The sequence below is a fragment of the Saccopteryx leptura genome, chromosome 6 (assembly GCF_036850995.1).
Source record: "Saccopteryx leptura isolate mSacLep1 chromosome 6, mSacLep1_pri_phased_curated, whole genome shotgun sequence".
NCBI lineage: Eukaryota > Metazoa > Chordata > Mammalia > Chiroptera > Emballonuridae > Saccopteryx > Saccopteryx leptura.
In genome coordinates this window covers 180,232,432-180,257,829 of record NC_089508.1, presented here as the reverse complement: position 1 = coordinate 180,257,829, position 25,398 = coordinate 180,232,432, and the positions used below count along the sequence as shown (strand labels likewise).

The 25,398-nt window shown below is 46.1% G+C and overlaps 1 protein-coding gene across 1 annotated transcript in view; it reads left to right on the top strand.

Annotated features, from left to right (window-relative positions):
* Positions 1-25,398, top strand: part of ATP10B (ATPase phospholipid transporting 10B (putative)) — a 264,075-nt gene that overhangs the window by 78,962 nt on the left and 159,715 nt on the right. The window contains exon 2 of the mRNA XM_066341903.1: positions 10,079-10,142. The gene's annotated coding sequence lies outside the window, so the exon portion shown is untranslated. The remainder of the gene's footprint in view (positions 1-10,078; positions 10,143-25,398) is intronic.

Below are 25,398 nucleotides of genomic sequence, written 5' to 3'. Positions count from 1 at the left end.
AAGAACAGGATGCTGGGGAGGGCAAGTGGAACCGGAGTCGGAGGAGTTCCCGTAGAGCGTGTCAGGTCCAGTTGCAGGAGTCTGTGAGGCATCCAAATGGAGACGTCAAATCAGACACTGAGTACATGAGTCTAGAGCTCAGGGGCTTGGTCTAAGCTGGGGATATAATTCAAGAATCATTAGCCTACAGATAGAGTTAAAGCAGTGAGGTTGGACAGCCATCTGGGGAGAGCAGGGTCGGGTTCTCCTGCAGAACGTGGATTGACATCTCACTCTGCCCCGATTCAAGTCTGCGTTCTGATCAATTTTGTATTCTACCCTTTTCTAGCTTATAGATAAATTTCCCTCCGCTGCTCTGATCCTTCTGGACCCTCAAAGTTCACATGAATAAAACATCACAATACCCACAAATGACTTCACACAGAGAAATCAGAAAATGTTTAAGGACAGCCAGTGTTTAAAGCGCTTGGGCATGACTTACAGTGCAGCCTTTCCCAGGAATGGTGTTGAACTCTGCACTTGGGGTTCTGATAGGTGCTACCATCACCTTCTTCTCCAAAATACTACGTAGGTTCACAGAAATGGAATCTGCGCTTGGTGAGGAATAACTGCCTACAATACACTTATTTCTCTCTTGTGGACAAGCTCGTGTTTACTACTTACCTGCCTCCTGCTGGCTCAGTGGAGAAAGCCTGGCATAGACCCCTCCCTTACCCCTAACCCAGATGGGCCAAGACACAGATACTAAAAGTGTGAGATAGTCAAAATGTGACTGTACAAAAGTCAAGACAAAATATGGTGAGATTAGATAGACGGAGAACTTCTTGGGTAGATGTGACCTTTCCATACTTGTGTTCCTGGTTCCACGCATAGCACCTGCCCCATAGTACATGTCAGTCTAATGGCTAGGGAATTAGGCCACCTCTCTGACCTCTCTTCCCACCATGCTCTGTCACTCTTTATACCTGGCTACAAGGCTTCCTTTGAATTTCTCAAACACACCAAGCTCATTCCAACCTCAGGGCCTTTGCACTTGCAGCTTGCTCTGCCTGAAGCACCCTTTCCCCATATCTTCATGTGGCTGGCTGGCTTTTTTGGATTCAGATCTCAGCTCAAATATCAGATGAGGCTTTATTCATTTCTATCTCAACTTTATTATCCATGGCCTGTATTACTTCTTCGAATTACTTGTTTATTTATTGGGGTTTTTCTACTTTGTGACCATCTCCCTCCGCTCAGACAGAAGCTCCGTGAGCCCTTACCTGTCTCATCCTCCTGTAAACCCAGGACTAAGACAAAGCCTCGCACATAGAAGACATCCAATTAATAAAAATCGGTTTAATGAGTATAGTAGCATTAGAACTTTTGATAATACGTCAGCTGCTCTGCTTAAAACTTGACAGCTACCTCATTATATTCTCATCAAAAACCCTTATGAATGGGTAGTTATTATTTTCGCAGTATTATACAGCTGGTTGGTGCTGAAGCCAGAAATCAAAGCCAGGCAGGCCTGCCTGGTATCTAAGCCTTTTTCTTTAACACCACTCTGCTTTGTAGTACTTTGCTCAATGAGTGAAAATGATGATAAAATAAGATGGTGGGATTTTTTTCAATCTTAAACTCCTTTGCTCCTGGCTGAAGGCATAGTCAATATAGTGCCATTCTTTCATTCAAGAAGTATGTCCTGAGCATTTCTTCTGCTCAACATACTGTATTAGGTGACAGACTCCCAGACAAATGGGCTAAAAGGTAATGTTTGCGCCTCTCTTTTAATGAGCACCTACTATGTGTCAGTCATTGTTTTCATATCTGGTCCAACTCACCTGTGTCCTTCCGAATTGCTGTGACTGCCTGTCCCTTGATGCCTGTCTAGCCATCTCCCCACCTCCTGCCTTTGTTGGTCCTCCTTCTCTATTGAAAAAATGTTTTCTCCATGTGACAAAAGATACCACCACAATTGGCTCTAAGATTACATCACCCCAGCCCAGTGGTGACAAATCAAAAGAAACCACTACTTCTTTCTGTTTCCTAAATTGTAAATCCCAGAAAAGACTTTGATTGGCTTAGGGTTTGGGTCATATGACTTTCCTGGAACCAATCACTTTGGCCGGAGGAACAGAGTACTGGCCTGGATCGTCTGCCTCCATCTGTGGTCAGTGACCCTATCAGAATCACATGGTCGGAGCAGCAGGGAAGCAGTTGCCTAGAGGAAGGGGTTGATACAGGACAGATGAAACAGTAGAAGTCTCCCTTCCTGCTCAAAATGTGGTGAATCATCAACTGCCTACCGAATCCTTAGGAACAGAGATATTGTCTATCTTATTCACCACTGTTTTCGCCCCAAACACTATTGTATTCACAGGATGAATTAAAAGAATAACGTTATCTGAAAAGAAAAATGATTTGCAATACAATATACTTCACAATGAATAACTACTGTTGTGCCACACTATTGATGGGGACTGAAGAGCTAGGAACCAGGAATACTAATACTTATGCTACATAACTAACCAGGCTTCCCTGATGATTAAATGCTATTAGATTTGTGAACAAAGGCTTTGAAAAGTATTAAACAAGATATAAATACAAGGCATGTATTGTTAATAGTCAGCTAGAAAATGAATGCTCAGCAGAATTGTCTAAACAGGCTCTTAAAGGGGAATGGCAAAAAAAAAAGTAGAAGTCTATAAAGAAAGTTTCAAATGGCAAGAAATACTTAGGCAGCAAAAGACAATTTTCTGAAATGATGGGTTTGAGGAGAATGAATCAGCAATGAATTTTAGTGCAAAACATTACTTAGGAAGTCTGGACATACTTCTGATAAAAGATATTTTCAATGACTCTAGCAGAAATAATAGAATGCCAGGCATGAATCTGCTCCCTTACCTTTCCCAGCCAACCAGGAGGAGCGAGCCTGGGCTCACAGCTCCCATCAGGTGGCTTTGGCTGCGTTAAAGGAGTAGTACATGTATGTTCAGTTGTATATTCCGTGCGTGAGGTCTAATCATTTTAGACCAGGTGTCTCCCTCCTGGAAAAAGACCACTAGATAGAAAGCCAGACTTCTGTCTATCGGCCAACAGACCAATTCTATTAAACATGAAAATGAGTTAAGGCATGATAACTGCTGTCATGGAGACCAAGCCTTGGAGCGCAAGATGGTGTGTCCCTCACAGTACAAAAGTGGGAGAGCAGGCTCTGGCCGGTTGGCTCAGTGGTAGAGCATCGGCCTGGCATGCAGGAGTCCCGGGTTCGATTCCCAGCTGGGGCACACAGGAGAAGTGCCCATCTGCTTCTCCCCCCCCCTTCTTCCTCTCTGTCTCTCTCTTCCCCTCCCGCAGCCAAGGCTCCATTGGAGCAAAGATGGCCCGGGTGCTTAGGACGGCTCTGGATGCAACAGAGCGATGCCCCAGAGGGGCAGAGCATCGCCCCCTGGTGGGTGTGCCGGGTGGATCCCGGTAGGGCGCATGCGGGAGTCTGTCTGACTGCCTCCCCATTTCCAGCTTCAAAAAAATGCAAAAAAAAAAAAAAGTGGGAGAGCAGTCCCGGGCAGGTAGGCAGCTTCACAAGTCATTCTGAGTCACAGGCTGGCCAGCTGGCTCTGCCATCCTCAACACGTGGCTTCCACCTCTGGTTCCAGGGACACTATTGTACAGGAAGGGGATAGGAGGAGGAGGAGACCTGGGAAGTAGACTTATTGTTACAAAGATGACCCAGAATTTGCATATATTAATATTACTCCCATTCATACTCCATTGGCCCTAACTTAGTCACATGGTCGCACATAACCCCAAGGGAGACTAGACACTAAAATGACTACTTGGAAGATCATGTACACAGGGAACACTTAGGACAGGGAAGGGGGCTTAGTTCTACTAGGAAAAGAGGCCTAGCGACATGAAGGGACAAACTAGCCCGTCTGCTCTGTCGTACGGATACTGAGTTCATGCCCTGCTTGGGGCTTTCAGCTGTGACTAAGACAATGGCCGGCATTGCAGAAGACAAGAGACACTGTCACAGCAACAATTCCTAAACGAGGTGGCATGTGAGAAGGAGTGAAGTGAAACTCAGTGTTGTAAAAGTTTGGAGGGGGGGTAGTTTCCCTCTGAGTGGAATTTAGGAAAAATTCTTGGAGGAGATAAGATTTGAAATGGGCCCTTAGGTTTGGATAGGATGCATGCACACTGCAGATTGAAATGGGCCCTTAGGTTTGGATAGGATGCATGCACACTGCAGATTGAAATGGGCCCTTAGGTTTGGATAGGATGCATGCACACTGCAGATTGGAGAGAAGAGCAAGGACTGGGAATGGGGAGTATCCCACCCAGAGCCATTGTCATAGCTGTGTCCTTTGGAGAACCATCTGGCCATCTCCCTCGCCCCTGTTCCACTCAACTCTCTCCTATCGCTCCTTCCGTCATTGCATATCGTGATCTCTGTCTTCCTCCTCCACCTTTAAGGACCATGTGACTGCATTGGGCCCACCCAGATGATCCAGGATCATCTCTCTACCTTAAGGTCCAAACTTAATTCCATCTATAAATTTGCTACGTAATGTAACATATGCCTAGTTTCCAGGGATTAGGACATGGACGTCTTTGGGGGCCGTTATTCTGTCTGTCACAGTCAACACCCTCATTCTCCTGTCAAGTTAGGATTTTGTTTTAGCTGTGATGACCCAAGGGGCAATTTTCCAGGATGCTTAGGGTCCTAGAGAGCCATGATGCAGTCGGGAATCCTGGCTCCTCCAGCTCTCAGGAATAATGCAGTGATGTATCGACTCCATGAAAACATCCAGTAGATGTTTGAGGGGCCAGGTTGCCAGCCGAATTTTATAAAAGGTGACAGTGTTCTCAGGTAGATGTGGGCTGGGGACCAGGATTAAGACTGGGGTTTGGCTCGAACTTCCTTCAGAGCCAGAACCTGAAAAAGCCTAAGCAGCTCTGGAAAAGTACCCAGGGCTGTCGACTCGGCTGAAAAGAGGAAGTTCTCTCCAGAACCTTTCGGGTTAGGCGCCAGGATAAGACTGGGGAATGAGCGTTTCATACCCAAGGCATAGTCATGTCAGAGAGAAGGTAAAAGAAAAGAGGGAACAAATATTCCTTGGAGAGAATGATGGGATGAGGCCCCACCCTGAACTTCTGGGCAAGCTGGGGAAAGGGCACCTGATTGGTGGTGTTCTCCTTCAGGACCCACAGGGCTTGATCGCTGCGCTTTGTTTCTGTGCGCTTTGACGGAGGGAAACACTCCACTGTCGGGGTCATTGGAACAGAAGCTGTAAGGACAAGAACCTGTCTGTCCTTATTTTCTTGACCCCCAATTCTCAGAGTACTGTTTCCCAGAGTACCAACAAATATATATGTAAAGCCAGGAGGCACAGCCAGGGCCACCATCACAGCAGCCTTCTGGCCTTTGCAGGTTCGCATTGGATTCGGACAGTCGGTAAAGAAACAACGGAGCCAAGAACTGATGGGCCTTCATCTTTAATCCTAGCTTGCACCCGGCGAGCAAGTAAAAATACACACTGGGCTCCAAAACCCAGTCACATTCAGTGCTCACAAAGCCACTGACTTATCCGAGTTTCCTAGAATCAAAGGTTTCTAGCTCACCAGCCTTATTCTCCTCAGTTCCCCATCTCCTTCCTTATCCAGATACAAACTCTGCACAAACTGGCATCTCACTCAGCACTCCACCATCTTGGCTGCTTCTCCTGGCCTCCTCCACGTGGCCTTTCTCTGCTCTCCTCTGCTCTCTCTTCTAATGATAATCTCAGGAACCAAGAGCGCAAGTTCCTGTTCTACCTCTATTTTATAGTGTAGCTTCACAACCTCTAATCCAATATACAAAATAGGGAAGTCTCTAATACAAAGTCACTTCTCTGAGGCATGATTGGATTGATTGTACCACCCCACATCAAAAAGGGTGGGAAAGGCTTAATCCCAAAACCAAGCCCCAGGCTACAGTGATCCTGCCTGCCCCCAACACACATTAATATCACCTGGGCGACAGCATCTTTAACAAAGTGAGCATAATACATTTTATCCGCCCAACAATATATATTTCCATGAATGAATGAATGAATGAATGAATGCATTACTGATTGAATGAGTGAGGGAATGGTGGGCACCCAAGTCCCTTCCTAGTTATTTTTCCACAGGGCAGTATGGTCTCATGGTTAGAAGCCTATTCTCTGAAGTCACAGGTCCAGGTCCCACCTCGGCCATGTATCCCACCAATATGTTTTCTGGGAACTTCCCTGAGTCTGTTTCCTGTCTGGAACCTGGAACCAGTATTTACTTCCTGGTATTATGAGGTTTCACTGAGATAACAGATAAAAGTACTTAGCACAGGTTTAAGTTGCCAGTGAGTATTAGCTCTTAATGTTGGTCTAGCCCCTCTGCTCGTGCCAAAGCTATCTCCTCTTGATGGCCAAGCTGAATTTCCAGTCTACAGTCCCTTGTTTATAGTTATCCTGTCCCTCCAGCATTCTGTGCCTATGTATGGGTACGAGCACACACTCATACATATGCACAAGTATTATTGGGGTCAGAACCGATTTAAATGTGATTTCTCCACGAAGCCAAGTATTATGGCCCTTATCAAGAAATTATCTATTCACTTTAGAATTCTTGGATGATGAATAAGTTTTTGGGTTTTTGTTTTTTTTCATTTATCACATGAATACCTAGCACAATGTCTGGCATATAATAGAGAAACAACATATTTTGGGTGGGTGGATGGGTGGGTGGATTGAGAGCTAGGTGTGTGTATGGGTGGGTGGATGTGTGGGTGGGTGGATGGGTGGATAGGTTGATGGTTAGGTGTGTGTATGGGTGGATGGATGTGTGGGTGGGTGGGTGGGTGGATGGGTCGATGGGTGGATGGGTCGATGGGTGGATGGGTCGATGGGTGGATGGGTCGGTGGCTAGGTGAGTGGATGGGTGCATGGGTTGATGGCTAGGTGTGTGTATTAGTGGGTGGATGGGTGGGTGGGTCAATGGGTCAATGGCTGAGTGGGTGGATGGGTGGGTGGATAATTAACTCTGGAAGCTGCACAGGGATTTATTTATTTTTATGCCCTCCCTGGTCAACCCAGTGCCTCCCCCACAGAATAAAGCTTCACTAAGGGGAAGAAAAATCAGTAAAAAGATAAAAGCAAGACCAATACCCACCTGGACCCACTCTTCTTTCTGTTGAAAGGAGTTATTGAAAAGAGAGGCAGGGAGTTGACAGCCACTCTCTGGACTCTGTCCCAGGGCCTTTTTAGAACAGGAAAGTTAATTATGGAACCAGATTAACAGTTTCTTTTTTGATACAGTTGAAGTAAAACCAGCAGGATGCAATTTAGTTCTTCCCCACTTTCCAAATAGCAGCAAATTTTCATACAAAACAAAGAGACACTTGAATTGCAAATTACTTTGAGACTCAGCTAGCAACCCCAACGGAAGAATATTTCTGCTACTTTCAAAACCTGGCTATCGCCTTTTCAGATTTAACCATGTAGTGGGACAGTCACAAAGGCTTGGGCGGCTTGTCGTTTCAACTCTGGGCCATGTAGGGAGGAGGGAGGATTCATTAAGCTTGACGGGAATGCTACAGCATGATCTTTTTTGCCCAGAATATTTTCCTCTTCTCCAAATCATCTCTAACTCAGATCACCCGTCTCTGTGCACAGAAGTGGGGCTGATGGGTTTGCTAGACGTCGTATCTTCCGTGGGCGGCAAGAGACCATACTTATGAGGGCAGGCAAGGATGTAACTGAATACAGCAGGTGGTCAGGGTGTGTGTCCACCTCCACGAGAAAGTGTGTGAGAACCAGGCTGAACTCACAACCCCCATCTAATCATTGTCGTCACGTGGTAATACTGAAATATTGCCAGTTGTTGCTAGGGAGTTCTGACAAGTCTACAATCTGAATTCTTACCTGAAATTTTCTTTCTTTCTTTCCAAATTTATTTATTTATTCATTCATTCATTCATTCATTCATTCATTCATTCATTTTTAGTTGTTGGCGTATGATTAATACATTTTCTTTAAAGTACCATCTATTGGCTGGCTATGGCTTATGGCGAACAGCTTCTGATTTCTGATCTAACTCTACTTCCTCCCTTGATAGAAGGGAAACTGAGGCAGAGAGGAAGAAATCATTTATAAAAGGTCACCGAGTCAGAGACTCTTCTGATGTCCCATCCAGTGCCTGGCTGGTTGTCCCACATGGCTTCTCTCAAGTCCCTGTCCCCTGCAGGACACAGGGCAGCTTGATTTTCACAAGAGCATTTCTAAAACAATTGTTCTGATTCAAATAGATAATTTCTACTTTTTTTTTAAGATAATGTAGAAGAGAGAGCAAGAATAAGGAAACATAAAGTAAAATCACACGGTGGTGCCCCTGTGATTGTATAAATATTTCTGGAGAGAGGGGATGGTGGGACCCTGGCTGGAGATAGGATGCTTCCAGACACAGCCACTAGGGGGCGAGGTGGCATCTCACCTGCGTTAGCCCCAGACCGCAGGTAGGAAAGGTCCGAAGGGGTTGGAAGTGCATGTGCACCCAGCGGCCAGGCAGCTGGCGGAAAAGAGTCAAGGGAGGCTGGCCGGGGATTATGGTGAAGGAAGCAAATGTGTCTGAAGGACTCAGACACCATTCAGAGTCGGCCAGTGTCATCCTGGGGTGACACATGGTATTGACAGGCCTTCTGATTTTTTTTTCAAGTAAACCTTGAAACCTAAGTTGTTGGGGTTTTTTTTTTAATCTAAGTTTTTATGTAACATTTTGCAATGTAGCACAAGTTTTTTTGTGTCTTTTTTTAAATGGAAGTCAAACAAAACACACAGAGGAGCAGGATCCGTGTTGAGGCTTTCTCTCTGTGACCTCTGCTGGGTGACTCACTGCAGGCGGGCCAGGCCTTGAGTAGGCCAGGCGGCCGGGTGGGGAGATGTTTGTGATCGGTGCAGTCACAGACCACCAGACTGGGCTGGCACACAGGTGACAGGGTCAGGAAGACAGACTGAGGAAGCAGAGGCCAACCATTGACTTAGAACGGCAGTCCCGTGGGGAGAGAGCATCTGCAGCCAGGACAGACCCTCAGGGGAGGAGATCTTTGGGGAAAATCTGAAGCCCCGCTGTGCTTATAGTATGTGTGTGGGGAGAGGGTGGTGCATGTGTGTGCGAGTGCACACGTCACCATCTTTACTTTGTGAGAATAATAGGGGTTATCTCTTCTCTCCCTTGGGAATCCTGCGGAAGGCTTCTCCATTTTCTCCAAAGCAGTCCATAAGGATGACAATGCATGTCAACTGTTTCCATTTGTAATGAATCACGGAATGACTAAGCTGGAGGCTGCAGTGGAAGGAGCCCTAAACGGAGGTCTTGACCTCCTTTATCCTTACCTTTCTCCGGAGTCTCCATGTCATATACTTTGTAACGGGAGCATGACCACACCTGCCCCACCTCCCTGTATCAGTAAGGATTCTTCATTGGAAGAGACGGAAAACCCAGCTGGCTTAAGCAAAGAGAGTATGGATTGGTTGACAGCACTGTAAAGTTTAAGTATTTTTATCATCGCTGGATCCAGGTGTCTAGAAAATATTAGGGCTCGGTACCTGTCACTCAAAACTGCAGTCGTGATTTCCCAAGTTGGCTGATGAGTATCCTTAGCATGCTAAGTGCAGTAGAAAGAGATCTTCTCACCCCCTATGTTTTCAACAGAAGTCTTAGACTGCCTTTCATTGGCCCCAATCAGGCCCTGTGCCCATTCCTGAAGCAGATAAAGTAGCAAAGGAGATGAAAGGCACCAAGTTGCAGACCAGCACGCACTCCACAGAGCAATCAGGCATTGAGAGAGTCTATGGGAACGTGATGTACATTGCAAGGGCAGCAGCTCGAGTAGTAGACCTGATTCCTTGGTAGGAATAAACCGTTCCCACTGAAACCACTTCCTGGAAGAATGTTCAGCCTGCTCTATAGGGTTGTTCAAAGCTGGATCCATTCAGCTGGAAAGGGCAAAAGACTTGATTGCTGCCTGTTGCCAAAATGAGATGTTGCATTTTGTATTTATTTTCTTTCTTGTGTCTTGCAGGCTTGCTTTGACTGGAAGAGTGGAACTGGTGACACTTGTCTTGATGAAAGCAATAGTGTGAACAGTGAGTAGCTTTTCTTATTATTCGTTGGCTCTAAAAGACGGACTCCTCTCTGATGTGCCAAGATGAGCTTTATTAAACTACTATTCTTTCCTCCAACCCATTTAAACAGACATCAGCCTGCCTTGTGGGTAAACAGATGCCAAGTACATGGCTTAACTCTTCTTTGTGTGTACAGCTGGGTAGGTAGGTGGATGGATGATAGATAGATAGATAGATAGATAGATAGATAGATAGATAGATAAGATGATAGATATAGATACAGATTTATTCCCCAGAGCAACATGGGAACTGTCAAGGTACAGATCACTTAAGACGTAATCTTGTCTGCAAGTAACGTAAAACAGAGTAAAGATCCATAACTGCTTAATTGAGTAGCTAGAAAATATCACCAAAACCTGGGTTCCAACATCTTCAGGGTCTGTCTCTTTGGCCAAAACTGTGTCACATCCTCTGGCTTAAATCAATCCCCAGTGTAGCAGGTGGGAACCACCAGGATTGGTCTAAGCCCATCATTAGTCCCTTCCTGGGGCTAGGGATGGGACCCACACATCTTGAATCATGTGGTCACGGAGGGGAGTGAGTATCTGAACAACACTAAAATCTTGTTCAAAAGGAGAAGAGAAGGATGGGTGGTTATTGCAAAAGCAATCAACAGTCTCTTCTGTAAGGTGACACTATGCAAATCTCAGAGGTGCTGCCTCCAAGGTGAAATCTGGTACTGTCACCTAAATTCCAAGGCATCCTATACTAAGTCACTTAGGAGAAATCAGGCCCTAGTCTTGGCTAACCTCCCCCCCCCCCCCGAAGTCATGGATAAAATTGAAGAAATGTTTAGAAATACTTGTGACTCGAGAAAGAAAACCCAAGGCATTATCATAAACCATATGCAGACTGTTCCTCCAATTTGCATAATTATAAACTCCCCCTCAAAGAGTAAACACCGCTGCCAACTTTTAAAAAAACCAACTACAAAGCAGTATTAAATATGCATTGCTAATTTGACTTTTTAATTTGTCTGGGATCTTCACAAAGACGTGTGCGGCTCTATAGACACTAAGTGCTTAATAAAACCTTCCACCTGTCTGAAAAGAAATCAACAAGAATAGAAAAGTTAAAACCCAGCTTTATTTTTTTTTTAAGCTAACACATTTGGGTTGATGCCTGCAAATTACCAGTAGGAGTTCATTGTATTAAAAAACATTATACTGAGTGAAATAAGTAAATCAGAAAAAATGAAGAACTGCCTGATTCCATACATAGGTGGGACATAAAAACGAGACTAAGAGACATGGACAAGAGTGTGGTGGTTATGGGGGGGGGCACAAAGAAAACTAGATAGAAGGTGACAGAGGACAATCTGACTTTGGGTGATGGGTGACAAGATAACCTGGACATGTTTTCTTTGAACATATGTACCCTGATTTATTGATGTCACCCCATTAAAGTTAATAAAAATTTATTTAAAAAAATGACTCTCAAAGCTGTTGTGTATTATGCACTGACTACCGTCATTCAGGTATTGGCAATTGCGCTCTGTAGCAAAAGGAAATAATCCTTCCTCCCCTTTCTCGGATGTCTCCATTTGGTTTTAGGAGTCACCTGTGAACTCTTTGTGGTCTGATATTTGAATATTTATAGGAAGCAATTGATGATGTGTGGAAAAGATTTTCTTGCCTGCAGTCTTGCTTGATCTGCTTAAAATACCTTCACTGATCCCTGACTTGGGCCTTGAAGGTCTCAGCTATACCACAAACATGCTACCTGGCTAAGGTGGACCGATCTTTGTTTGTTTGTTTGTTTTTCGGAGGTGGGTGTTGGAGAAGAGTTTAATTAGGGATTATTTGTAAGTGTGGGCAGAGCATAGGGAAACCACTAGGATAGGGCAACACCCTGGGGAAAGAGGAGGGGCAGCAGCAGAAAGAGGTGGAGAGAGCCCAGGCTGGCTAAGGCTTGCGGCTGATCAGAGCAGGCAGCCAGCTCACTGTGACTCATCAGAGAGCCAGCTTGGGAAGTTCAAAACCCCAGCCTGCCTTCCTCCTGCCGGCTCCTCCAGGGCTCCCATGTTAATACAGCTCAAGCTGAGTCTATTGCCAGCCCCAGCGATGATGGAGACACAGGCTACAAGGTGTGTAAGTGCCTAGAAAGAAGTCATCCTGGGGCTATGTTACCAATTCTAGACATAGAAATTAATGGTATCTGTATGAAAGAGGGTTAGGATAAGGTGATCTTTGATGCTCCCAATTCCTCCTTCTGGGCTTATCTCCTCTATTCATTCTCTTAAGCTTTCCATTCCTCTTAGACTCTCTCTCTCCTAACCTCAAGCAAAATCTACTCTTGGGAAAACATAGGATGCCAGCCGTTCCTATTTTATAGCCTTTGGTGGATTTGTTCTAACAATGTGGAGTCATACCTCCCGTGATGAAAGAAAATCTTGGTCTCCCATGAAAGGAAGATCACACACGAGGAAAAGGGGAGTGATAGGAAGCATGGGCTAGATCAGAAGTGGCAAATACGTTTCTTCTGTGTAATCAATAGCTTCCTGGCATTCTGAGGAAGGATTCTGAGTCTATCTGAGTTCCTAGGAAAAAAATATTTTGTGATCAATCAGTGATACATGTCTGCTCTTGGCATGGAGTAAAAGTGGAGCTTTATATCAGCCAGAGAATGTGTCCTACAACATTCTCTAAATCATTGTGTGTCATGCAATGTCAAGTCTCTTGCATGCTGGCTTATTTATCTATTACTGAATAATAAATTACCCCAAAATTTAGTGGTTTGGAAGAATCATGTTTATCATCTTACCATGTCTGTGACTCAGAAACCTTTGAGTATCTCTCCTGGTTCTGTCTCAGGGTTTCCCACAAGGACACAACTGAGGTATTGGCCAAGCCTGCAGTCTTACTCAAAGGCTCGGCTGGGGAAGGACCCACTTCCCAGATCACTCATATGGATATTGGTAGCTTTGAGTCTCTCAAGGGCTGTATGTAGCACTGAGGGTCTCAGTTCCTTGCTGGCCGTTGTCCAGAGATCGCCCTCTTAGAAGGGCCAGTTTGCAAGAAGGAGAGAGAATATTAGCAAGAGGGAAGTGACAGTCTTTTATAACCTAGTTATAAAAATGTTATAGAAATGTTATCCCATCACCTTTGCCTCTTGTACTCATTAAATGTAACTTACTATGTCCACTCAAGGGGAAGGGACTACACGAGAGTGTGAGTGCTCAGAGGTGGCGATCATTGGGAGCCATCTTCCAGGCGCCCTGCCATACATGTCTCACCCCATTTAATCTTCATCATGACCTCTTAAGGTACATAGTATCGACCCACTTTTACAAGTGAAGAAGCAGGCCTAAAGGAGCAGTCATTATTCAAAATGACACAGCTAATAACGGGACAGAGCTGGGATTTTGGCTCACATTTATTTATCTCACTTTAAAGGTGATGCTATTGTCACTTGCCTTTTGCCACCTCTAGAGTTATTCTAGTGAATGGTCTTCAAACTGTTTTGACTATGAACCTCTATTAGCAAAAACTTTCAGAATATAGCCATTACTATATACTTATGTGTTTATAAAATACATCTTTTTTTTTGTGACAGAGAGAGAGAGACAGACAGGAAGGGAGAGAGACGAGAAGCATCAATTCTTCGTTGCAGCACCTTAGTTGTTCATTGATTGCTTTCTCATATGCGCCTTGACTGGGGGGTTCCAGCAGACCAAGTAACCCCTGGCTCAAGCTGGTGAGCCTTGCTCAAACCAGATGAACCTGCACTCAAGCCGGCGACCTCGGGGTTTCGAACTTGGATCCTCTGTGTTCCGTTCTGACGCTCTTTACACTGTGCCACCGCCTGGTCAGGTTATAAAGTACATCTTAATCTATTATTTAAAATGATTATGACCAGAAAGTCTTTTATTCACACCATTATCTTGCCTGTTTCTGGGACAACTCCCACGCTGGAGACTACCAAGCTAACGCCCTTCCCGTTGTGACATCCTATGATCCATGGCTCCCTAACGGACAGTCATGTGGGCTGATTGGGGATACAGTTGGAAACTTCTGCCCAATCACGTAAAACAGGGAGAAACTGTCAGCCTCCTCCACCTCCTCCCATGATGGGTGTTAGGAGAAATAATGACTGAGTAGGAGTGTGGACAGCTCCCTCTCCCTTGATGTCACCAAGTCACTTAAGGCAGAACCGGTGCAGCTGTCTCCCAGCCTCAGAGCTGTGGGACTCCACTGTGGGAGAAAAAAAAAGCCAACTTTCAGTCTGCCTCCTGGATAGACTTAAGGGATGGAGAAAAGTTCAGATGCAATTTCCAAGTGAGGTGCTATACTTTGTAAACTCCTATTTATTATTCTTTAAAAATTATGAGCATTTATTTTAAATAGGTAACTCATGCAGGTGCTAAAAAGCTGTTTTATGCATTATGGATATTTAATGACTAATATCCTCTGCTTTCTGCAGAGACTATGTCCGATCTCTCTCCCCTCCTCCCCTTCCAAAGAGTGTGCATCCTTGCAGTGAGTCTAGATCCATTCAAACACACAAATGGATGCTCCTTCCTTTTTTTTTCTTTTTCTTTTCTTTTTTTTTTTTTGCAGCCAAAATGGTATATATACTGTTCTACAGCTTGACCTTTTTTCACTGACTGCTTCTTAGAGACATTGTTACACTGTACACACACACTTTCTTTCACCCTAATGGCTCCATAATATTTTGTAGCATGAATGTACCAAAACTTATATAACTAGTCCTCTATGGATGGACACTTAGGTTGAGTACAGTCTTTTGCTCTTATAAACAATGTTACAATAGATATATCCAATAGTATACAATAGATATATACAATAGTATACAATATATATATTTATAGTATTGTATTAGAAAGCATTTGGCTGTCACTGTTGGGGTCTGACCACTTACGAACCATGTAGTCATTGTTTGGGCCAGGTTGGGGACTGACCCTGAGGAACGGGGATGTGTAACTGCGTTCAGTACCCCTCCTAAGTGAGTCTGTCAGTGCTCCCTGGCTCCATTACTCGGTACCTTAGCTGAGCAAGCCCCACAGTGCTACTAAGAGAAAAATGGTATGTCACTTTCCCGGGAAATTAAACTATGGCTTCATCTCTCATCTCTGGATTCGCCCATGCAGTCCTGGGAAGCAGGTGTGAGACTCTGCCATGGACTAGCTGACCGGAGTATCCAGGCTGGTACAGGGAGCATGGGCCAGAGGCAGCATGGTCTGGTGGGAGAGTGCCAGCTTTCGGGTCAGTGTACTTAAACAGCGTGGGTGGTCCCCCAAATCAAGAAGCTGCCATAGAAAATGGTGGACCGGCTGCAGGCCAGGCATAGAGCACAAGTGTCCAGTCTCGGGGATGTCCAAGCAGCCCCTTTCTCAGCAACCCTCCGTCACCATCACTGATGTGGCTCTGACTCTCCCTGCCTCTTTGGCCCTCTGCCCTCGGCAAGACTAGCTGACTTCTGAGATCCCCTCCATCTGAAGCGTTCCCCAACTTCCTGATCTGCCGTCATGTGTGGCGGGAGGGAGGCGTCAGGCTGAGGCATCTGCCTTACTTTTTGTTGTCCGTGTTGTCTGATCCCTCAGACCTCACCAGCTGTGGAAATCTACCCCTTCCTCTCGCCTTCCTGGCCAGCTGCTCTGGGAACTATTCACAGTTGCCCGATTGAAATGCCTTCTGAATGCACGTGTTTGCTTTGCTTTTCAAATCAGTATTCTGGCCAGGGTCACACACACACACACACACACACACACACTGAAATCACACACACACACACACTGAACTCACACACACACACACACACACAAATCACACACACACTGAAATCACACACACACACACACACACTGAAATCACACACACACACACACACTGAAATCACACACACACACTGAAATCACACACACACACACTGAAATCACACACACACACACACTGAAATCACACACACACACTGAAATCACACACACATACACACACACTGAAATCACACACATACACTGAACTCACACACACAAATACTGAAATCACACACACACTGAAATCACACACACACACACTGAAATCACACACACACACACACTGAAATCACACACACACACACACACACTGAAATCACACACACACACTGAAATCACACACACACACACTGAAATCACACACACACACACACACACTGAAATCACACACACACACTGAAATCACACACACACACACTGAAATCACACACACATACACACACACTGAAATCACACACATACACTGAACTCACACACACAAATACTGAAATCACACACACACTGAAATCACACACACACACTGAAATCACACACACACACACTGAAATCACACACACACACACACACTGAAATCACACACACACTGAAATCACACACACACACACACTGAAATCACACACACACACACACACACGCACACACACTGAAATCACACACACACACTGAAATCGCGGTCCAGGAATTCTGACAGAGCAGGAATTTTTTTTTTTTACAGACCAGGCTGACTATATCGGTTCCTTCTGCGAAGTGTCATGAGGCACGCGGGGGGTGGGAAGGAGGCAGTTAACCCTTCATAATCAAAGCAGGAGCAGAAGCTACATCTGACCTATTTTATCCCGGCGTCTATGTGAGACATGGACATGGCGATGAAGAATACAGTCCGTCTAAGCGGCTGGGGACCCCATCTCCGTCTCTCAGAAGATGTGTCCTTGACCTCTCTCAACAGTAGTTACATGACCTTCCAAAAAAAAAAAAAACCAAAAACGTTTCATAATCCAGTAAGCACGCCAGCCTCACAAGGGCTGTTGTGAAGATCAAACGAGGCAGCCCACAGAGAGCACTGAGCCCGGTGCCGGTGCAGAGTGAGCTCGCAGGGCCAGCTGGCCGTGCTTAGAGCTGGGTCTGCAAGATTGTCTCTTCCAGTTTCATAAACGTGCAGACTCAGAGGCAGAGAAGGTAAGTCACTTGCCCAAGACCACACGTTGCAGCACTGGGCTTTGAACTGGGATTTAAACTTAGGTCTGTCTGCCTCGTTAATTCTTTGGCTATTTATTGGGTGCTTTGGGTTCCAGGCCCTGGGAATAGAGCAGAAGGTGAGGAAGCCGTAGTCTTGGTCTTCAGGAAGCTGAAAGTCTAGTCTACTGAGATGGAGGGAGCTCTTGGCATACCTCCTACCCCACTGCTTTTGTAAAGTTACTCTGGGTACCTTTATTCAAGTGTAACAGCTAATTTTTATTGGGTGTCATCAGGTGCTCACTAATCTCTCCGGCAGTTCTATGAGGCAGCTGCTATTATTATAATCATTTTACAAATTAAAAATCTGAGGCTTGCAGAAGGCAGAATGACTCGTTCGGGTCATATAGCTAGAAACAGTGGAGCTGGGATTTCAGCTCAGCACAGTTTCTTATATCATCTCCAAGAAGTCAAGGTGGTTTGTGACTTGGATCAGAGCTAGAACAAAAGGCTGTGTTACAGCGCCCGTGTAATCGTATATAAGGTGTGGCTCACTGCTTGCATGCTAAGTTCCTATTGTTACCTCCAACGGTGAAAAAAAATACTGGAAGAGGCATTTAGCCATGAAAACAAAGAAATTAGGCACTATATAAAACCAGGCAGCAGGGTTTAAACTAACTCTGCTCTCCTCAGCTCTTTTTGGTTGTATTTTCAAGAATTCCAGCATCCAGCGGCAAGGACCTTTAGGTCAGCCACTGGCAGACGCTGGTCCCCTTAAGCCTGTGCGAATGGAGCTTGACTTGTCTGGGTGCAGACAGGCATGGCCTGAGAAGATGGGTGCAGAGGCAGAGCCCGGAGTCTGGCTGATAAACACAGCCACGGCCCGGTGGCTTCTACAGAGAGGACTGTGTTCCAAGGATGAACACACTCAGTTCTGCCTCCCCGACTCTAAAGATTCATCTGCCTCTCTTCAGGCACCTGGCGGATCCCGGGAACCAATGATGTTGGCAATGAGCAAAATGCAGCCAGCATGATCCCCCAACCCCAGTTGCTGGCTTTTTTCATGGTTCAGTTGCCACCCAGTGAAGGATGGTCTGCACAGCCCTAAGGCACCATGAGACTGTTGACAAAGAGTAAAAAACAAGACGGAGAAGAGAAGCTTCCTGCAGGAGTCAAAGAGGTCTTAACCTTCACAGGCAAAGGCAAACACAGCTGGAGCTTGAGTTCAGGTCTGCATTACTGAGAGGACAGAAACGAACAGCCAAAACGGAGGCTAGGTTTGTCTTCTTGTTTGCAATCTGGAATTGAGAAAGGAAAAGCAACCAGCCCTGCAAGAACTGACCCCCCCCCAGCTGCCCCCAAGGTGGACAGCATCGTGGACAGAACCAGAGAGGAGATGGGATATCATCTCTTTTTCGAAGGGTTGCTCATCAGGCATCTCAGTTGATCCCTCACTGCACCAAGGAACTGGATAGACACGGGGTGTATTTAAGTCACTCGACACAGAATAAGCTCTGACCATCTGGACAGGTTACGATATCTGTTTGAAGTCACGCGGCAACCTGATGGAAGAAATGAAACCAGCGCTCCCGTCTCCGCTCCCGGCGTGCACATAGGCTTCGGCGGCGTCTCCCAGGGAAACAGATGCGCGCAGGGTGCCCTGCGCCTCCAGTATGACCCGGGAAGCCCTCCATCCTGATTAGCTGGCATTAAGTTGCCGGGACCTCTCGTGGCTCTTCCCTTGGAGCCAAAATGAAGACGAATGTCGTTTACTTTGGATGTCCACCTCCTGGGGTTATTCTGGGGAAACTTCTAATAAACCACAGCGGAGGAAAACATCGTCCTCAATTAGAGCCCTCAGGAAAGTCTGGCGTGCACCTTCCTACCTGGGGAGAAAACATGAACGTAAGAGTCTGTCTGTGGATAAACAGGACAGAAGGGGTGACATCTGATCATCCCACAAACGCTTGTAGTGAGTCTTTACAGTGGCAAATGGACCAAGAGGTATCGGACCCATGATATGGGTTTTGTTTTGTTATTTTTGAAAAGCAGCTTTTGTCGTTGCTAGTGGAAACAGCGTGTTTTCCCCTAAAACAGATTTGGCAGTTACACATCAAAGGAGCTGGGCGGTCAGGCTGCGTGGGCTGGGCGCGTCTGGAACAGAGGCGGGTGGATGTTTCTGGCACCCTGAAGCTCTGTCACCTGGAACGTGTGACTGCATTGCTGAAGAGGAGTCGGTGGCCGGGTGGTCAGGAGCTGGGTGGTATGGGATTCAAGACGTGGCCCTGCCTCTTTCCAGCTATGTGACTCTGGGAGGGAGGGGGGTGTGAACTGCTCTGAGTCTGTGATTCCTCCCCTATGAAATGGCACGGTTCATGTACTTCGCAGGTGACACGCAAAGTATGTGGCTGAATGAGTGGGCCGCCTCCTTCTAGTAGCATCAGTCTAATGGAGCTGGAAATGACTCTGGAAGTTACCTCCCCCAGAGGTTCCCACGTCGGGCTGAGCCTTGGCCCCACGTGAGGCCCGTGCTGAAGATGCGTGTGGCTAAGCCCCAGGCGTTCCTGTCCCGCACGGCCTGTTCCGATGCCGTCCCCTCAAGGACCCCCTCTCCTTTGACAGACAGCGCTGGGTAAGGCGCTTCCATTAACAAAGACTATTAGTGTTCTTCAAAATCTCTAAGGATAAGGACCAAGCTCCGCATGGGATTCTTAAGCAGTCAGATCATCAGCAGTCCTTAGACTGGCCCTGGGGGCCACGGGTCTGGGCCCTAAGGAGGCTCAGAAACCTGAGGGACGCAGAGAACTAATTAGCAAATAGGAATCAGAACCAAGCAACACACGCCCTCAGCTTATTTCCCCGTCTAGTCACCTCACTAAGTCCAGGCAACACAAGTAAGGAAAGAATGAGACAGGGTTCGTCTCAAGTGTGGGCCATGGGGTCCTGGTCTCCAATGTGTAAGCAGCTCTTCAGCGCCGCCCGCAGATTTCTGCCTAAGGATTGAGCGTGTCGTTCAGTTAGTGTCACAAATCCGGGGAAACTTGGGGATCTGAGGGTTCAAGCATCACTGACTTGCTTTAGGAAAGGCTGGGATTTTAGGACACAAGCCACAGCCCAGGTATCACAGTGCCATCCATAGACACCATGGCCAGGTGGCTTCCTGGATGATGGGCATTGGGCCGTGGGGGAAATGATCAAATCAGAAGAGCACACCCAGCACAGAACCCCGCACGGGTCGGCATGTGCTGTAGATATAACCTGGGGATAGTACTGAGGAGACTTCCTTTTCCCCGAGAGCTGACTCCCAGCCAGGAAACATGCTGAGCATTGAGATAACTTACTAGTGCAGTCCTAGGAGGGTAATACTCTTGTAATCCTTTATTCTTATTCACCATTGTTATACTTCTCATCATCGTAAGGATGAGGAAATGGAAGCTTGGAGCCAGATCACAGGTCTGGGGTGAACAGAAAGGCGTATAAAAAAACAAGATGAAAGATTCCTACCTTTACCAATGGAAGCAAAATTTATTCTTAAACTCCATAACCATTCATCGTGACTTCTTTTTCTTCTAGAACAATATTTGTTGCCCTCAAATATTTCTCTATGCTCCATTTTTCCTCAGTTGCAATATAGATTCATAATGAGCCTACATCCTAAGATTGTAAAGATTAAATGACTTAATACATGAAAAGCACTTAGCACAATGAATAACTCATAACCGTTCAGTGAACATTAGATATTGTTATAATTACTATTATACTGTGATTTGGTTTTTAGGAATGCTAAATTTTACTCCAGTTAAGGGTGGAAAATAGAGTGACTGATTCAGCTGAGTGCATTTATATGTGCATTTATATATAGGATAATAATACGTTTATATAATATGACTTCCACTTAGGGTTTTCAATACTGTATTCATTTTTAATTGCTTATAACAAGTTACCAGAAACTAAGTTTAAAGCAGATCGTACTTGTTTCATTTTCTGTAGGTCCAGGCAAGCAAGGCATGACTGGGTTCTCTCCTTGGGCTGTTTACAAGGCTGAAATCAAGGTATTAATTGGGCTGTCTTCCTTTCAGGAGCCACTTCCAAGCTATTCAAGTTGATGGCCAAATTCAGTTCCTTGCACCTGGAGCTCTGTAGCCCCCATTTCCTTGCTAGTTGTCCCTCAAGGTCACCTGCTTTCCTTGCCATATGGCTCCCTCCATCCATCCATCTTCAAAGCCAGCAATGGAATCTCCCTACCATCCAATCCTTCTCACCCTTCGACTCTCTCTTGCCAGGAAGAGCCCAGTCCCTTTGACGGGCTCACCTGATTGGTCAGAGTTCCCCAGGGTAACCTCTCTATCTTAAGGTCAAGTGCTTTGGGACCTGAATTACATCTGCCTTTACAAACCCCTTCTCAGCAATACCTAGAATAGTATGTGAGTAAATGAGAGAAGGCTTGTGTAGACCAGGGACCAGGAACCTTGGGGACCGTGTTAGAATTTTTCCTACCACAGGTGCTCTTTCTCACCCACTCTGACTTGGATCAAAACAAGATGAGACCATGAAACAATGAGAGTGATTCCTTTTCATGTACAATGTGTAACATAACTCTTTAAAGGTCATTTCCATTGTTTTATAACCATCACCCCCCACATGGGACACCCAAGAGCCTTGGCTAGCACTTAACAGAAACCAGGGCTAAAGATGTTAATGCTGATGTATTATTAGACCTTCTCGGTATAATCCCAGATACAGCTCAATACTGGTTGTCACTTAACCTGTTTATGCCCATTTTATCACCTACCCACGAGATGAACATTTACCTTGCAGCGCTGATATGAGAGTTTAAGAATATGTTTTAGTAGATGATAATGCTGACCAGCAGCTCTCGTTTCTTGGCAAGCTTGCCAAATGCAGGTCCTGCGTGTACTCCTAGGGGCATTGTCATATAAGAGAAGGCACGTGGTTACAGAACGGAGGACAGAGTCATGACTCAGTCCCAGCTCTATCTCCTGGGGTGAATTTTTTAACCACTCATTGACTTGAGAGGTGACTGAAAGAACAGACAAAGGTTAATAATAAAGAATAGATAAGTGTCCACAATGTAAGTGTGGATGTAGTGTATATGGTAATCACCCAGTAGGCGATGAGTACAGAAATACTGACCCAATGGTAATACTTGTTGTTTCTAAAACTGCATTCATTTTAGGGCCACCTTTATGATTTTTTGCCCTAAAAGCATACCATCTGTTTATACTACCTACACACCAAATATATATATATTTCCCCCTAGTGAGAGAGAGAAAGAGAGAGGGGGGGGGAGAGAAATGAGAAGTATCAACTCTTAGTTGTTCAATGACTGCTTTCTCATATGTGCCTTGACCAGGGAGCTCCAGCAGAGCCAGTGACCCCTTCTCAAGCCAGTGACTTTGGGTTTCAAGCCAGAGACAATGGGATCATGTTGATGATCCCACACTCAAGCCAGTGACCTTGGGGTTTGGAACCTAGGACCTGAGCATCCCAAGTTGACACTATCCATTACGCCACCACAGGTCAGGCCCGTATATTCTTCTTTTTTTTTTTTTTTTTAAGATTTTATTGTATTGATTTGTAGAGAGAAGGGGTGGGGGAGAGCAAGAAGCATCAACTCATGCTAGTTGCTTCTTGTGTGTGCCTTGTCTGGGCAAGCCCATGGTTTCAAACTGGTGACCTCAGCATTCCAGGTCAACTTTTTATCCACTGCGCCACCACAATTCAGGCCCATATATTGTTTTGAATCTTTTAAATCAACTTTTTTTTTATTTCTTGTTTATCCATGAGATCACAGTTTTGAGACACTTGTTTTGTTTTGTTTCTAAGTCCGTGTTAAAATAAAGGCATAACTATTAAAAGTGTATTGAGCGAAATGGCCATGTATCCCACTAGAGATAAAAAGTATACACGTGCTGAGAAATGCCACAGTAGGGACAGGATAAACCCCCTTCTAAATGAATTCGTGCTCCGTGAGATCCCTAGGGACATGAATGAAGAGCTACCTAGACTTTAAAAAACTTAATTTTTTTTTTTTTTGAAAGAGTGTGTAGGAATTGAATTTTTCGGAGTGTGTAGGAATTGAAAGTCAGCCCAGGGGATTGGGGTGGGGAGCAGACGTATTCAGTTAAAAGAAAACGAAAATATGCCAGGGTCAATCAAACTGACACTCAGATCGTTTTAAATACAAAGCCCACTTTTTTCCAATCACAAAAAGAACTGGGGGGCAGTGGGAAGGAAGCAGGCGAGGAGGGGTATGTGGTGGGGTTGGGGGGTAGAGAAGGAGAGATGGAAATGAGAGGAAGAGAGGTTGGCCAGTGGCCTCCAGAGAGACAGAGAGAGAACACTAGGACAGGAGTGGGGTGGGGTGGTGGGGCGGTAAATTCTTCAGTGATTATAACCCTTCCTCTTGCCCATTCCTGAGTCCTGTGGGTTTTAGAGCGCAGCTGCCTGCCGTTCCTCCTCTTTGCGTGTGATTTAGGTGGTTGGCAGCTCTTCCGGCTGCTTCTCTCCTAAGCCTTTAGCACCTCTCTCAATCCCCCCGGCGTGGCTGCTCCCGAGGGCGGACTTAGACACCGTACAGCATGCTCATGATCGGGGCGGCACGACTCCAGGACCTGGAAAAGCAAACTGAGGTCCCTAACCCAGAGTACTTCCTGTTCAGTCTGAAAAACAGCCACACTAATTGCCGTTTGGTGTGATGATGCCGAACGGGAAATGATGTCTGCGGTGACTTGGATGTCGCCTTTCGACTTTCCGCTCCTGGCTGAATGGTCTTAGGGAGGTGGCTTGCTCTCCGCCGTTTGCTCTGAACGGCTAGAATTCAATTCTCTTCCTTACCCACTGCCCGGCCCAAGGGGCACCCAGCACTGACTGCTTGTTACCCGGGGAAGAGCGCTCTCATTCTATATTTTAATGAGGCCCTGACATCTGGTATGGGCTGTGGGTGCTTATTTGCACACCTGCGGGCTACTGGCTGTAACAGGAGCCCAGCCTATCTGGAGATGACCAGTGCAGATGGAGACTGGAGTCATTTAATTTAATAGAGCAATTGTGTGGGCCCTGTCGAATATGCCGCAGTCGTGAAACGTGGGCCCCGGCTCGATCCCCGGTTCTCTGCGCTGTTCCTTACATAAGGCATGTGTCACCTCTTCTGTCAATCTCCATAACAAATATGGTCATTTCGACAAGCGGCCTTGCAAACCTTTCCAGGGAGAGAGGAGGAGGTGGTTAAACAAATGTGCCGTGCACCACTCCAGGTGCATCTAATGAGCCTCCGTCTTTCCGCGTGCAGCAGGAAGTGAACATCTGGCACGCAGAGGGAGGCAAATGGCAGGAGATGGTCAGAGTGGCCTCCTGGGCGCTTGTGTGTTCGCACCATTGGCGATGACCCCGTCCTTCCCCATGCCTGGACTGCCAGCTCAAGGCTGAGACTCCTGTTTTATGGGACCTCACCTGTAACGTCTGTTTTACTCCCCCACCGTGTCCCCAGTACTTCTCACAGAGTCCAACAGAGCTTATGTGCTCAATAAGCCTTTGTGGAAAGAGAGAATGACTAATAAGCCCACTGAGGTAGTAGACCCACTGAGATGCGTTAGCTCCCTGAATGCACCCCAGTGCGCATTCTCAAAGCTCTGAGCCCGCCCTGGATAACTTGCTGGGAAATTCCACCTGTCCATATGTTCACTAGCTATAAAAACCGGATGCTAGCCTGACCGGTGGTGCAGTGGATAGAGCGTTGGACTGGGATGCGGAAGGACCCAGGTTCGAGACCCCGAGGTCACCAGCTTGAGCGCGGGCTCATCTGGTTTGAGCAAAAGCTCACCAGCTTGAGCCCAAGGTCGCTGGCTCGAGCAAGGGGTTACTCAGTCTGCTGAAGGCCCACGGTCAAGGCACATATGAGAAAGCAATCAATGAATGACTAAGAAGTCGCAATGCGCAACAAAAAACTAATGATTGATGCTTCTCATCTCTCCATTCCTGTCTGTCTGTCCCTGTCTATCCCTCTCTCTTACTCTCTCTCTGTCTCTGTTAAAAAAAAAAAAAAAAATGGATGCTATTAGTTGGCTTACATTGCTTTCCAATGACCTCTTGCAAGCCCTTGGAATCCCACATTTTAGCTGAGGACCAGGGCACTTGCAACATAGTAGGAAATGATACAAAAGAGAATAATACCTCCCGGAGCCACACTGGCTACATGCCAGGGAGCCTGGAGGAGTGGGCTTCCTGTGGCCCAGGAAAATGGGAAAG